The sequence below is a fragment of the Geotrypetes seraphini genome, chromosome 9 (genome assembly GCF_902459505.1).
Source record: "Geotrypetes seraphini chromosome 9, aGeoSer1.1, whole genome shotgun sequence".
NCBI classification, from domain to species: domain Eukaryota; kingdom Metazoa; phylum Chordata; class Amphibia; order Gymnophiona; family Dermophiidae; genus Geotrypetes; species Geotrypetes seraphini.
In genome coordinates this window covers 120,824,817-120,837,392 of record NC_047092.1, presented here as the reverse complement: position 1 = coordinate 120,837,392, position 12,576 = coordinate 120,824,817, and the positions used below count along the sequence as shown (strand labels likewise).

General features: G+C 40.6%; 1 protein-coding gene across 1 annotated transcript in view; it reads right to left on the bottom strand.

Annotated features, from left to right (window-relative positions):
* PER2 (period circadian regulator 2) overlaps nt 1-4,013 on the bottom strand; it is a 223,616-nt gene extending 219,603 nt beyond the window's left edge. Inside the window, 1 exon segment of the mRNA XM_033958942.1 lies at nt 3,873-4,013. The gene's annotated coding sequence lies outside the window, so the exon portion shown is untranslated.
* Nucleotides 4,014-12,576: the final 8,563 nt, after the last annotated feature.

Genomic DNA, 12,576 nt, shown 5'->3' with positions numbered 1-12,576 from the left:
GAAGTAAAATTTGATCAGTCTCAGTTGCTTCAAACTGTAGAAAGTTTTTCCAGAGGTTGGATATTTGAGATACGTAGAAAAGTGTGGAGTCTAGCAGGATTCCAAGAACCTTGGAAGTCTTCTCAATGTTTAGTGACACACCAGAGGGTAGGGTTAGGCTTGTGGGTGCTGATTGTATGACACTATGGAACCAAAGAAGCTTGGTTTTGGTGGTGTTTAGTTTTAGAGAGTGCCCAGGAATAGATTTTTTTCAATGCCAGTATAAAGTGTGCTTAAGAGGAAGATATCATCTGCATGGGATAGTAGACATTCATCATCAGTGAGAGTGAGGTTACCCAGGGTGATCATAAAAATGTTGAAGAGCACCGGTGATACTGGAGACCCCTGCTTTCCAGCTTTGAGAGAAGGTACCATCGTTCCATACACAGTATTCCATGTTGGTCAGGAACTCTTTGAACCAGTTGAGGACAGTTCCAGTCAGACCTACTTCATTGAGTTTATTCAGTAGGAGCTTATGATTAACAGAGTCAAATACAGCTGATATGTCGAACTGCAGGAGGATTGATTGGTACACCTTGCTGAGCATCTGTTCAATTTTGTGAGATCACAGAGCATAACAAAATTAATGGATATCTTACCCCCCTCCTTTTTTTTTATTTAACAAAGCCGTACTAGCAGCTACTGCTGTGGCAATCACTCTGACGTCCATAAGGAATTAATGGACATCAGATTATTTGCCACGAGGCTTTCTAAAAGCCCTTACTTATCCGGTATACAACTTAACCATGATAAAAGTTCTACAATCTAAAAAAAAACAAAAAAACAGAGTCTGTAAAATTAAGAGAAACAGTTTGAAATTAGTTGTGCTTAACATGCATATGGACAATGCAGTGGTTATAAATATATACTTTGACAGATTTTGTTGCTATATCTGCATTTAAAACAGACCAAGAATTTTTCTTGCAGGACAGATGGGAGCCAATTAACAACATTTTCAGAAATTTTGGGCTCCTTTCACTAAAACGCAGAAGAACTTCTTACTGCAGGCCAGTGAGGTAAATGCTTCAAAGCTCATTCAATTCCTATGCGCATTGGAGCATTTATCTTGCCGGCCCGTAGTAAGAAGCTCTTTTGTGGTTTAGTAAAACCCAGCGTTTGTCTCAGCTAGCCCGAAACTAATTAGTAAAGGTGCACCAAACAATACAATAAGCATTTAAAAAATAAAATCACATAAAAAACAAAATTCAATATTTGAATTTCTGATTAAATCCCTCTCACTTAGAAATCTCCTAAACCATAGGCATTAATTAAGGTGTGCACTTATATTGTTATTTTTAACTAGCAGTACATTTAAGACAATTAGACACAATCCAACAAAGGTTATCCCCCGAAATAAAGTATTGTTAGCTTGTTACTTTCATAATATTGTAGTTATGGTATTACCATGAAAAATGCTTCCAAGCTTACTGCAGCACACAAAGTAATAACATGTATCCATATTTAATAGAAATAGCTTCAGTTTACAACCGAGGCAATAGCAGTTTCTAGCGCGGGGAACCACGCTGAATGGCCTGCGCTGCTTCCAACAATCACTGAATTCCTATGAGCGTCAGGAGCAGCACTGGCCATTCAGCATGGCTCATCGTGCTAGAAATTGCCATCGCTGTTTCGTAAAAGAGGTCTTTGAGCTATGCAGATCAAATTAGCTTCAGAGATAAAATGGGAAAGAACATTGCTTCATGTTAAAGTACAGAAAATGAACTAAATTTCTCAGTTTAAAAAGGAGTGTGACAATAGCTTTTAAAAAAAATGTAAAAAGAAGAACAAATATTCTAAGGACAGAGCCAACAGGGCCTACAGATCTGATACTCCATACACTGGCTATCATACTTGGGCGTTCGAAAGTTCTAATTTGTAAAGTAGATGTAACTACACTCCTTTGTGCAACAGGTAATGGATGGATTGCGGGATCTTTCTATAGAAACATTAAAATCTGGCTTTTTCCTACCTTTCAACTAACAACAATGAAAGGACTACGAGTGTTTGAAACATTTTCAAACCAAGATGGCGCTCAGAACCTTGAGTTAGTAATGAAATCACAAATCGGGGACAAGCTCCTATAGGTGTTTCAGTGCTCTATCATTGCACCATCTTCATCGGTAGAAAGATAATACTGTGTATATTTTTAAAGTTTTTCTAACACTCGTAGTCCTTTCATTGTTGTTAATTGAGTGATTCTACTCTTTGGGGGACTTCTATATTTTCATCCAGCAGTCTGATTGGGTTTTTCCTGCCTCTGCCATAAATATGTGGATTATCCATATGTTTTTACTCCTATGTAAATAAAACCATTTTAAGACAGCCATAATTTTCGAATGTGGTTAAAAAAAAAAAAAAACACTGTGGAGACCGATGTTCCTGATGTAGACTTTATTAGTTGTTCAACAAAATTATAATCCACAATTGGATAAATGAAGAGGACCTGTTCATTTATCCAAGTGTGGATTATAATTTTGTTGAACAACTAATAAAGCCTACATCAGGAACATCGGTCTCCACAGTGTTTTTTTGCTTTGGACTGTCGTCTTTTTGTGGGTACATTGGGTTAATCTTTCCGGCTGGTTAAACAAAACACCATTTGAACCTACTGGGCAGGCTTACACCGCCTGTGTCCTACATGGACATTCAGTTGAAGACAGGCTGGGGAGGGTTTCGATGGCTGGGCTGCAGTGAGCTTTGATGGAGATTTCAGTAGATGGAGCCTAAGCACACTACTGGGCAGGGCTCTGGGTTTCTGGCCCAGAAATATCTAAGAAAAAGGACCACTTAAACTAAATTAATTTATGGCGCATGTATGGTTGGGCAGACTGGATGGACCACTCTGGTCTTTCTCTGCCGTCATTTACTATGGGCTCCTTTTATCAAGCTGCCCTAGCGGGTTAACGGGTGTGATGTTCCATCACGCGTTAACCCCCTCGCTGGCCAAAAAATTACCGCCTGCTCAAGGGAGGCGTTAGCGGCTAGCGCGGCCAGCGGTTTAACGCACGCTATTACATGCATTAAACCGCTAGCGCGGCTTGATAAAAAGAGCCCTATGTTACTACCAGTATGTTACTACTGCCCGACTTTCCATACCGACAATATCTCTCACTGTAAGTGCTGCTAACCAGAATCCACAGGTTTAGTAATCAGTCCCTGATCTAAGAGTCTGGATACTAAAAAGACTAATTTTTCACCATGCAAATATCGAGTACATAAGTGTCATCAAAGCAAAGTAAAACAGGAAAAATACATCAACAATACAAGCAATACATTTAAACTTGAGCGTAGTCGTAATTTTTAAAGCGGGAAACGCTGAACAGACATCACTTACAATATTACGCAAGAAAGAATATTTCTACCACTACTTACTGGCATCTCGATAAAAGGCTCTATCATCGTCAAAAACAAGTATGCTGGGTCTACGCCTGGAAGCCACCTCAGGTCAACTAAAGGAAGCAGGAGGTGACAGTTGCAAAGTAATTCCTCTCGTGCCCATTCACTCCTTAATCCTGACATTTTTAAACCCAGGAAAATAACCCATGCAATGAATGACTAGGCGACAAAGAGAAAAAAAGATGGAGCAGCAGCTAAGTGTATAACCCAGCTATACACCGTGACTCCTGTTCTAGAAAACACTCGCACCCTACCTGGTGGGAAAGGAAGATCAAAGCGCAAACCGACCTTAGAGCAGACACTTTCTGGAACCCGTCTGGCTCCCGCCGATAACTAGCCACCTGCAGGGACCCGCCACCAGCGTCCCCCGAAATAAAGTGTAAAACCCCCACACCGATTTCTTCTACTTTTACCTCGCCGTTGTTACCGGTACTTACTTTTTTGTTGTTATTCCTGCAGGGATGGGACTAAAACCATTCGCTAATATGTCCAGCGCAAACCAACCAGCAGACAACTAGTCAACCTTTAATCCGAGGAGCTGAGGGAGCGCTTCACGTAGTCGAAAACGTGAGCGAGGCTGACTACTCCGCCCATTCTCCGTTTCCATTGGCTGACGAGCTCGCTAATTAGAATCGCTGGAAGGCGTGGCCGTAATTCCTGCGCTAGCCGTTGGCCCGGTGCTGTGCCAGTCTCATTACATAAGATTCACATGGAAGACCGTGTTTCTCAGCTGCGAGTGGAAGAGTGCTTTGTGCTCGCGCAGGCTTACAGGTGTAAGAGCACTAGAGCAGGTTTTTGCTGTAGGCCACGGTGCTTGTCCCTGTCGGGATTTGGAAGTGACTGCTAATCACTCACGTGTAGGCTCCTCTTAGGGAAGGTGTGGCATGTATGATGTGTGTGTGGTGATGGTATTTTGCAGGATTGCAGATAGTTGCAAAAGAGGAGAGAGCAGTGGCGTACCTAGGGTATGTGGCACCCGGGGCCCATAATTTTTTGACCCCTCCCCCCCCCTGCCCCATGTAAAAAATTATTTTTTGTAATAACCATGAAACTGAATAAATGGTCATAATAGAAACAGGCAGTGAAAATTTTCTTTTATTGAACCTCATATATGTAACCATTATTCCAAACATACCATAACATAACATAAATTATGTCTGAATTGTCATGACATCAGAAGTACATATGGAGTAGTTGCAGGTGATGCTTGGGACAGTTCTGATTGTGTTAGTTCGGTTTTATGTGTTTTTGAATAGAAGGGTTTTTATTTCTTTTTTGAAGGTTTTGTAGTTTGTGGTCGAGGTCAATAGGTTGTAGAGTTGGGGGTCGAGTGTTTCAGCTCGAATGGCTAGGAGGTTGTCGAACTGTTTTTTCTTTTGACGTTTTTGGTTGGAGGGTGTGTGAATGGTGTGTGAGTTCTCCTATGTCTGGTTGAGGTGGATTGAATTATTTAGCTGAAGAAATTAGTTACCCCCCCATTCCACACACATTAATTTTCTTCCATTTTTGTTCCCATTATAAAAAACACTGATAAGTTTTCAGAAAAAAAATACATTAAAATAAGAAGTGAAAACAAAGGCCCCTACAGATGAGAACATAACATAAGAATAGCCTAACTGGGTCAGACCAATGGTCCATCATGCCCAGTAACCCATTCTCATGGAAGCCAATCCAGGTCACTAGTACCTGGTCAAAACCCAAAGAGTAGCAACATTCCATGCTACCGATCCAGACTATGGACTTTTCCTCCAGGAATTTGTCCAAACCTTTCTTAAAACCAGCTACGCTATCTGCTTTTACCATAACTTCTGGCCACTTCATTTTTAAGCTGAGATCTTTCCTTCCAAACAGAGACTTTGCTAGATGTCAAATACAGCACAAGGTAACTTCACACGGACTTAGCTGTGCAGGAAATGTGAATCTCCTCATACACCCACCATATAGTGCAAAAATGTGCAAAGGTCTGTTTTTTTCTTTCGATCACTACATAGACTAATGCCACACAAGCAGCGCTGTTACAAATATATTCTGTAGGTCAGTGCTAAGGTTAATAAAGTTTCCTTCCTTGGACCAGAAGGAGATGCTGACAAACCACTGGAAGAGATCCCAAAACAACTGTCAGTTTGAAAGTGGCCCCCACAATATTAGGTGGTAAGGGTTAAGTGAAAGGCGTACTGACAAACGCCAGGTCCCAGGTTCAGTTCCTTCACAGAAGTTTCATTAGGGATAGAATCAAATAAGAAGCACAGCCAGGGGTGATTATATAAAGAATATATTATAGAAATAGTCTTACAGAAAAGTAATATTTATAAGCATTACAATTAAGCAGAGAGCATTACACTTAAGCAGAGAGCAAGCAGTCTCACTGCCTTACAGAGGTCAGAGGTAAAGAGGGACATAGAAGCTTGTAGTTCTAGGAAGCTTCGTGTTAGATAAATAAAGGGAAGGATAGACCGAGAGAGGGGGATCCAAGACAGAACCAGAGTGTCAAGCAAAGAGCCAAGAGGTAGTTAGATAGAAAGAGAGAGAGGTCCAAGACCCCTCTCCTGATAGCTCCATAGAAAAAAGAGAGATTGATAGCTGCATAGAAAAAGAGAGAGATGTGTGTTGCAGAGAGCAGGCTTTTATACCTTGACTCAATATAGAAACCTGTATGCCCCAGTATCTTTCTGTTTAGAATTTGTAAACTGTTTGAGACAATGGTTAATTTAATTAACAAAGGAGGGTGAGAAACCTGTAAGCATGGTGATGGGATTAAGTCTCTGGCTTGATCTGTGCACCCTTGTCCTAAGCACCCTCTTAATCAGACATTAACACCTTTTAGCTAGCCATGATTCAATCAGGGCTACTTGAAACTTAAAATATATCAATCAGGGCTACTTAAAACAGTTTCCCTGCACTAAGGGTCTATCTGCCTTCCCATGCCAGGGTCAGATTGATATAATCTCCCAGAGGCCTCTAGGCTGACATCTCCCATAATTTTTTTATTTTTATTTTTATTCTTTGAAATGAGGGCAAGCTTGTGGTACCTTTGCTTACCTCCAACAGTACGTCCCCTGTCTTGCAGAATCTCCAAGCTATGAAGATAGGTTGTAAACAGTTCCCATTACGAGTTCAAACCTCTGTCTTAGGTCGTATAGGCCATAATCTGGGCGGGGATCCCAGTATGCCTATATCTTACCCGTCGTTGAGCGAGTGAACGTACATAAGGGGTGTAGCTTTTTCAGGAGGTTCAGGTATAAAGGTACCAAGATGTCATAAGAGAGAGTATCTAAGTATGGGATATGGGATAATATTATATCTGACCCTGGTAATGGTCATGCAATAGGCCATGCCAAATTAAAACCAAATTAGGACCAAATTAGCAAGTGTCAGAAAAGATACTGGAAATACATGTATAACTGCCTTAAAAGTTAGAAGGAAGCTTGTATGATAAGCGTTGTAAAGAAATGTACATGTGTTTCACTTTACAGCAAAGAAAAAGCATAATAATACATACAATAATTAAGATAATGATAGGGTGAATTAAAACATTAAATACGTGGTTTGCAGTGGGCGAATACCCAAAGAAAAGTTCCCAAACTGAGACATGAGCGTCTCGTAGCAAATTTTCTACAGTTTGTGCAATCTGTCCATTTTCAAAAGTGATAGTATGATTCACTTCTTTGGAGGTTTTCTTAAGTTGTTCAATGTAAGTATGGAGTTCAGTAAAGTTCAGCAGCTTGTGGAATGTCTCATTCCCCATTCCAAGAGGTAGTGGATGTACAGCATAAGAAATAAAGTCTGGAATGTCCATAGAATAGGTTAAATAGGAGGAATTGTACAGCAAAGCGTTCTTAGGAAGGTGGCTATATCCGATGAACAGGAAACATTGTGTACAGCATGTGTGGAAAAGTCTTTGCAGTCAGGGTGCATGAAGATGAATTAGTCCAGCAGGAACCGGCAGTCTCTTTAAACTGATGGGGTTCACACTTGAAATGAAAGGATGTTTGCACAGGATCTGATGTTTGCACAGGATCAGTCAAGTCACTGGAAACTGGTGGTGTTCGCCCTTGAGATGAAAAGATGTCTGTGCATACAGGGAGGGATTTGAAAAGAGTCCCAATATCATTCAGCAGCTGTACTCCAGTGTGATCCAAATAAGAGATAGAAAATGGAAGAGAAAACATGTTGCCTGTACTGAATGTAGAGAGAGAGAAACCAGGTTGCCTGTACTGAATGCATAGAGAGAGAGAGAGAGAGACTAGTTGCCTGTACTGAATGTGGCAACATGTAGTTATGGCAAAAGACAGACAATAATCAGGTACTTAAGGTTCTTAATCAGACATTCCAAAAAGATATGTTTTTGTGTGCTGCATATAACTTATGGCAATTCAGAGAAACTATAATTCTGTACTGAATGTATATATAAAAAAAATTATGTCAGAAATGTGTACTGAATCTAATGAGGAGCATAGAATAAACATGGTATAGATATAGAATAAAACCTTTTCTTAAAAATATAACCCCTAACTAAGCTACATTTAGCATATGCAAATTATAGGGAAAAAAGAACATTGCGCAATTGGGCTAGTTAAAAAAAAAAAATTGGGGAAAAGAGCTCTAGAAATGGCCAATGTTATGTATCCTGGGGTACCCCCTAAACTAAAACAAATAGACAAAAGACAGACCACATAGCACAGACAACATAAAACACAAATTTTGAGGCGTCGGCATTATTCTTCCATCTGTCAAGTGTTCAGGGCTGAATTTAACTCTGCAAATAAACACATTGTTATAGAAAAACACAGCAAAGATGAACACCTGAGTAGTACAAATAATGCATATCATAACCATCTCATATTCAGAAAAGGCATAAAGCTAATATCTTCTTTGGAACATCTTTATCTCTGCAGTGATAAAGAGGAACCTTGGAAAACACTAGAAATATCTTTGTGCCAAAATTGGTCTGGGATGGCTATATCCGAACTGCTGCTAGAAAAAAGAAAAAAAACATTTTAAATTAGCAGCAACTTCAAGGTCACTTAGAGCAAACTTTGTCCATGTTCCATTCAAGCCGACCTGGACCACGTCTGCCACCTGGGTCCCACTGCACTCGGAGGAATGGGCACTGCGGTGCAGAAGTCAGGTGCAAGCTAGATTTGTCTTCTTCTGTCTGCACTGTCGTGTCCTGGCATTCAGAGGCAAGGGGCAAATTCCGAAAATCATTAGTCATGTCTAGGACAGAGAAAAATGCACATTTAGGGTTAAATGTCACAGTCATTTCAGAGTGAGAGGCTGCCACTGGTACTACGGGCTTTGAAGTCTTAGTTAGGGCCTGAGAGTGTATAGTGAGCCTAACAGAGCCCTCTGATTTAGCAAATGACCCAGTTGGAGAGCCACATGCTAAAGAGATAGGTCCACTCAGACCTCTCTCCTCCATCTTAGGCACCAGTTCTGTTGCTGGAGGAAGTACTGGATGCTGTGTTTGTGGTTCAGGATCTTTGCCCTCAAACAAAATTTCTGTGTATCTTTTCCCACAGTCTTGTGCCCAAACTGAAAGATCTGCAGCCTCTGAGTGAGTTACACTATGATCATGCTGCAGCACTGGCAGGCAACATTGTGTGGCTAACTGCACAGGAATAACCTCATGAACCAAAGGTTTAGAAGCATTTAGATTTCCTGTACCTAATGCAAGACCAGTCACCTCAACTATTTCTTTGCCTGTATTCTCACTCGTGCTGGCAGTAGTTTCTACAATGTTTTTCATTAGTTTCTTTTGTGGGATAGACACACACTTTGAAGCTTTGTCATTTAGACCCTGAATCTCAAAAATTTCCATATTTTTCTGATCTCCAGTAGGAGGCGCTCTATCTGTAAAACTGATTCTAGCCCCTGTATCAATCAAAATTAATGTATCCTGACCCTCTATGATAGTATTAACCTTGGGGCTGTCGGAAGTGTCCAAAATCAAAGGTGTAACATAACTCAAGCTGAATTCTGAGTCTGACTTCTTTCCCTTATCCTGCGTCTCCAAAAGTGAGTCCACAGGTAAGCGAAAGGAGTCTGGCTGGGCTGAGAAGGCCTGAGTCACCTTGGCATTCGGACACAGAGAGTCAGGACATCCCTATGGACTAGCACTGTTTTTCCTGGCTGTCAAATCATTTTTTACTCTGTCCAATTCTATCTGCATTGTGTGACGATCCTGTTCCCATTTCCTTTTCTCTTTTTCTAATGCTTCTGTCTGTGCTCTGAGCTCATGGAAAGGAATGTAAGTGGAGGAATTTCTGTAACTACCTCTGCCATGCCCTCTATTTCCTGTGTGTGGTGTGTTCTTGTATTGGGGTGCTCCCTCAGCACGCCACCTTCTAGCTTCTGAGACGGAAATAATTTGAGCTGGCTGGGTCTTCCACACAGACCCAATCCTGAGCAGTAAAGTGTCAAAAGGCGTAGTTTTAGGGTCCTCCGAGAACAACAGAAGGTGTTTAGTAATCTCGGGAGATAATAATTCTAATAGGAATTCTTTATGTTCTCTCTGGCCATAATCTGAGGAAATGGGCCAATGTTCCTGTTCGTTAAGTACCGCGTTGATTACCCACACTCTATATGCAAACTGCTCTGGTGTATCACTTGGCAGGGGTGAAAGAGTTCTAAGTACTTGCAAAGAGGTGCAGCGAAATAGTTGTTCGATGCCCATCTTTACAAATTGGTATGGATGAACAAGAGATCCAAATTTATAATAATGTGGACCCAGGGCTAGGTGCATAAGCTTATCAAAATCTGCATTGTTCCTTTTGTATTTCCCTAGACCCCAGTGAATCAGTATGTCAGTAGCCCATTTGCACCATTCATTTATGTTAAAAGGCATAGGGCCCACTTTTTCCACTATTCTTTCAATGTCACTATCTTTCATATGTCCCTGCAGCACTACAGTTACTGGAGCTGTGTCACTTATAGGGGTACTATTGGTATTGCTCTGGCCTGGTAATGAATTTTCCTCACTTTTGTTTGTCGGGTCTTCTTCCTGTTCTACATCTGTAGCTAGTTTACCTTTTCGCTGGCCTGCTACAAAAACAGTGTTTTGTTTTTCAATAAACTGACTACATGGATTATAGGGTGAATGATAGGGTGAATGTTGCACTGGTGCAGACGGCAGAATCTGTGAGGAGACAGCATTAACCTGTCCCGGTGAGGCACATTTTGACTTTAAATACTTTAATTCTGCCTTGGCCTCTTCTAATTGTTCATTTACAGTTAAAAAGGTATTTGTGGCCTGAACAATTTGGGTTCTTAGCATGGGTATATTAATTTGTGCCTCATCTAAGTCTTTGGACAGCTGATGGCACTGAGTGTTCAAGTCAGTATTATCTTGTCTTAGGCTAATAAGTCCTCTACATAAGCCCTGAATGAAAAGGCATTTGCGTTTATCTGTTTTCTTTCTAAACTCCTGAGAATGAGAAACCATTTGTTTCTGAATATCGTGCCATGTGTTTTCTGGAAAATTACCCTCATATGGACCCCCTTTCTTGTCAAAATATTTGTGTACAATATCTGTGAGTTCTTGAAAATCAAAAGGGTTCATATTTGAGGCTGCAGAAGTCTGCCTTGGTTCGTGGGCCTTGCTCATATATTTCATGAGAGAGAATGGGCTTCTAAATGTCCCTGTCTGTGTGTAGCCTTTGAGATTGAAATGCTCCCACTTATGAAGGAGGGAGACTTTAGTTAATAGGTAGAAAAGCGAGGTAAAGCGTGTTAGGCAAGAGTCATTGGCATAAATAATACACTTATGCCCACACTTGCCCACACTGGTTACTACCTGAAATTTACAGGCAGAAGTTTAGCAGGATAAAATATAGAAGAGCAGAGATGTCAGCTGCCAGTTCCAGTCCAGTGTGCACTGGGCCTTTCACCAGGGCAGAGACTGACAAGAAATAGAATTAAAAGCACAAGGTAAAAAAGTTAAAGTTAGTACAGATGTGGCGTGTCTTAATTGAGTGACTGTTTTCACTTTGAACCCTGCTTTTCTTCAGAGCAGCTCAAATATTCTTACATGCAACACCCTAGCAAGCATATCAAATCATACAATGCAAACTGGCACAGGTAAACTACAAAGACTTTTGATAGTAAAATCTCACCAAATATAAAACCCAAAATATTACTGAAACTTTTCACAATTGTGTCATCCAGTCTAAAACAATTTAAGGGTTCCAAAAGGACTTTTGATTTCTATCTCACTCTATCAATCAAAAATTGAAATAAAATCTCACCAAGTATAAAACCCCACAATATTACTGGAACTTTTCAACAGTGTGTCATCCAGTCTAACGTACAATCAATCTAAGGGTTTTCCAAGGACTTTTGATTTCTATCTCACTCTGTAATCCTATTGCACAGTGCATAAAAAAACTTAAATTCTACTTACCCAGATGAAATCATCAGGAAGGACCGAGACAGAGCCCCCAAAATGTCAGTTTGAAAGTGGCCCCCACAATATTAGGTGGTAAGGGTTAAGTGAAAGGCGTACTGACAAACGCCAGGTCCCAGGTTCAGTTCCTTCACAGAAGTTTCATTAGGGATAGAATCAAATAAGAAGCACAGCCAGGGGTGATTATATAAAGAATATATTATAGAAATAGTCTTACAGAAAAGTAATATTTATAAGCATTACAATTAAGCAGAGAGCATTACACTTAAGCAGAGAGCAAGCAGTCTCACTGCCTTACAGAGGTCAGAGGTAAAGAGGGACATAGAAGCTTGTAGTTCTAGGAAGCTTCGTGTTAGATAAATAAAGGGAAGGATAGACCGAGAGAGGGGGATCCAAGACAGAACCAGAGTGTCAAGCAAAGAGCCAAGAGGTAGTTAGATAGAAAGAGAGAGAGGTCCAAGACCCCTCTCCTGATAGCTCCATAGAAAAAAGAGAGATTGATAGCTGCATAGAAAAAGAGAGAGATGTGTGTTGCAGAGAGCAGGCTTTTATACCTTGACTCAATATAGAAACCTGTATGCCCCAGTATCTTTCTGTTTAGAATTTGTAAACTGTTTGAGACAATGGTTAATTTAATTAACAAAGGAGGGTGAGAAACCTGTAAGCATGGTGATGGGATTAAGTCTCTGGCTTGATCTGTGCACCCTTGTCCTAAGCACCCTCTTAATCAGACATTA